General features: G+C 39.3%; 1 long non-coding RNA gene across 1 annotated transcript in view; it reads right to left on the bottom strand.

Annotated features, from left to right (window-relative positions):
* Positions 1 to 381: 381 nt before the first annotated feature.
* LOC138015511 (uncharacterized) overlaps positions 382 to 3598 on the bottom strand; it is a 7124-nt gene continuing 3907 nt past the window's right edge. Inside the window, exons 2-3 of the long non-coding RNA XR_011125573.1 lie at positions 2074 to 2461; positions 382 to 510 (exon numbers count right to left, since the gene is read on the bottom strand). This is a non-coding gene — a long non-coding RNA (uncharacterized lncRNA). The remainder of the gene's footprint in view (positions 511 to 2073; positions 2462 to 3598) is intronic.

The raw sequence follows: 3598 nt of genomic DNA, 5'->3' as shown, positions 1-3598 counted from the left end.
CGATGTTCTCCACAACCCTAACAACGTCTTGCCACCTTAGCTGGGTTAGCAAATTTTGCTGAATGCAATTAATGTGCATATCTTTAAGAAAGCTTAAAGAGAATGATTAAAATGGAATCGAAAGGCGACGTTCTTGCAGGACAGAAAACGAAAAGCAAAAAAAAAAGATAAAAGAGTACAACTGTGCCTGTCACTGTACAAAGAACGTTTGCGCGTGAATATGGGACGTTTCGGTGTCGATCAACTTTCCGACTCTTTTGCACAAATCTACGACTAAGAACATAACAACATATCAACCTTCATCAGCCTCATTGATATTGAGTTGTTTAAGATGACCATGAACTCCCTAAAAGAAGAAACCAAAATCAAAGTTACAAGCACTTGAAAGCCTTTTATTGCATCAACGTTTAGATAACAACTACACTATAATGTCATATCGTGATTTTCTGTCCATCGCATTATCCAAAGATGCTTCAAACGTCACTGTTCTCCATTATTGTTGCCGTATTCCTGAGAAAAAAACCAAGAAGAAATACAAGACTAATCAGTTTTAGATAGATTTTTTTCGTCTTACTTCTTTCACTTCAAGTTGATTTTCTGGCTTATGAATACTTAATAAGCCTCGCTCGACCTTTTCAGTTGTAAAACGAACGACCATTCTCCGGAACAAAGCTTGTTTATCAAACACTTAGAGGTACAAATCTTCCTTTTAATTTTTGGACCAAACTCTTTTCGCACCGGTCACTGAAAAAAACGTTCCGCGGTTTTAATAGTATAAGAGGCGATATTTCAAACGGGTAAAATAGTAAATGACACATATCTGGTTTTTTGCAATGTTACACTGGAATGTTGATTGGACTTCCGGTCTTAGCTCAAAATTGCCTCGGAAGTCATAACGAGATTTGTAAGCTGAGAGAAAGAGCACCGCGGAGCCCTTTTAATAACCATATCTGAACAACTTTTGCAGTGTTCCTGTTCACTGTAGGCATCATTTTGGTTGGTTAAGGTGGCTCAAATCAGTTTCCGCAATTTGAATGGAACTTCTTATTACAAGAATTAATTAACTCTACAACACAGCTTCACGAAACCGCAATGTTATGGCACCAAATACGAAACTGTAATAATTGCTTAAAACAAGGTGCTATCACTGATTTGACGAAAATGGTCAACATGGCAACAAAAGAAGCCATCTAAAAACGCCCTATATTTTGTCTTTAAATGCTTGTATCCCAAAAACGAACTTTTTGACCCGCAATTTTTATTTCTGAAAAGTAATTAGCAGGCTCAGATAAAACTCTTCAAAGTTTAAAAAATTATGTGCTGCGGATTCAAAGCCACCTTAAGATTTTCAAATTTGCAAGGTGGCTATGAATCCCGCTCCAGAGAATTTTTCTTAACTCTGCAGAAAGTTTTATCTGAGCCTGTTTATTCTTTCCAATCATAAAAACTGGTGGTCACCAAGTTCGTTTTTGAGATATAAACGTTAGAGGGTAAAATATGGATCATTTCTAGATGGCTCCTTTATGGCCATGGTGACCAATTGCGTCACATCAAGGGAAAATAAAGGGGAAAGAGAGGGCATCCAAAAACACGCTTTTTTCCACTGGCAATATGTCTCAAGTTATTTTTAGATCGACTTCCACGCTTTACAGTACAGATCCCAAGGAGATTGGGCAACAGCCGGAATGTGTTCTCTGAGCGTGGGCTATCCACGCGGAACACATTCGGGCCTGATATGATTGGCTGTTGCTCAATCTCCTTGGGATCTGTGCAGCGTGGGAGCCGATCTAAAAATAACTTGAGATCAAATCACCTATGGAAAAGGGCATGGATGCTGGAGGATGCCCTATCTTCCCCCTTTTATCATAGTTTTATTTTGGTCACATCACATTAGTGCATCTTGTTAAGCAATTATTGATGGTTCATATGTTACCGTAACTTTGCATTTACGTGCAGAAACAGTTGAGTGGATTCAATCTTTTCAAATGGTTCAGTTTGTTGAAGTGAAAAAGACAAATTATCAGTAATCTAACAATGGTACAGCACTAAGTGTTCATGTAAGTGGTAACTTACTGACTTTTTTTCACTCAGCACGGGGGAAATGGTACCTCTTTTCCCATGGCGTAAGTCTCAAGAATTTCCTTTCATAGTCGTCTGCCGAAGTTTGTTGTTGGCGAGGCGAAGACACAAGTCTCTCTTCAAACCAGTGGTGAAACTTACGACGCAATTTATTTCTCGCTTTCCACGACTGTTCGCCGTCTTGCAACGGCAAGGAGGTTTCCTTGTTTGTGAAGAGACCAAATTCCCGCTTCCCTACGTGAGGGCCACAAAAAGGGTAGCAAGGAAGTAGATTCATGATGGATTTGAGCCCGTCAGTTAATAAAACAGTGGTATAGTTTTTGCCAGCTAAGGTAACAAAAACGTGGCCAAAAATCAACGTCATCCAAAAAATGCCTTTCATCTAAAAAGAAAAAACTATGAAGTTTAATATAATAACAATAATAATGATAAAATTTATTTAAAGGCCCACTTTCAACCGACAGGCTTTTCAACCGTTTGTTTTTGTTGTGGAAATTCGCATTGCTTATCGGAGTGATCTGATTGGATGAATTTCAGGTTTGGCTGTATTTTCATATATGAAAATCATGATTCAGTGTTCCATGGCTCGTTATGCCTGTCGGTTGAAGGTGATCATGAGCCTTTAAGTGATAATTCTATTTAGCTCTGGGACACGTAACAGAAATCAAGATCAAATCAACTCACAGGTTGCTTTTTGAGCAGAGGGGAAAAAGCGGAGAAAAACCTCTCAGAGCAGAGTGAGGAATTAACAAACACAAGCCACTTATTACGTCGAGTCCGGGAAACCAACCCAGGCCTCATTAGTAGGAGGCCAGTGCTCTCACCAAGCGCTGCCCCGGAGAAGGAGTTGAGCTTACCAAAGGGGACAAAACCTCCTCTAATACTTCTGGGAAAAAGGGTTCCTCTTCCCACTGAAACGTCTTTCATTAAACGTTTCCAAGATCAGGGTGATCCTCTCGCGATTTATCCATAGTAACGTGACCTCGATTTCATTCGGCAAGTTTTATTGTCCTTTTTCTTATTTTCAATGTCAGTTTTCTCATTCAAAACGATATCCAAATGAAAGACATTTTTGAGGACTTCAGGAGACTATGTTCTTTGATCCTTAATATTTTATTGATTTCCCGTTTTCTGTGGTAGTGCACTGTCACCGGGTTTTATGAGTGTAAGAGTGTAAGTCGGTGGTGACAATAGGTCCGCAGCGCGTGCATAACTCACAACATAAACAGGTCTATTGGAAGCGTGCTTGAGTTTCAACAAAATGAGCCCCAAAATCGGCAAGAATTTGTGACGCTGATGAATAATAAAGCAGCTGCTATTTCCAAAACCATGGAATTACCCTGGTGATAAATAACCTCGTCTAGGAGAGTTAATTTTTGACTTTGCAGAAACAATGGTCAACCTCGAGAGTTGTGCGATTGTGATCTTTGTGTTGAATTCGCACATTTCTTGTCAATCTTTAAAACACTTGAAAGAAAAAGAAAACAAACTAACAAAAACAAAAACCCGGTGTCTTGGC

The sequence above is a fragment of the Montipora capricornis genome, chromosome 9 (genome assembly GCF_036669925.1).
Source record: "Montipora capricornis isolate CH-2021 chromosome 9, ASM3666992v2, whole genome shotgun sequence".
Lineage (NCBI taxonomy): Eukaryota > Metazoa > Cnidaria > Anthozoa > Scleractinia > Acroporidae > Montipora > Montipora capricornis.
Note: the sequence above shows the minus strand (reverse complement) of the source record. Positions and strands in the feature narration are given on the sequence as shown.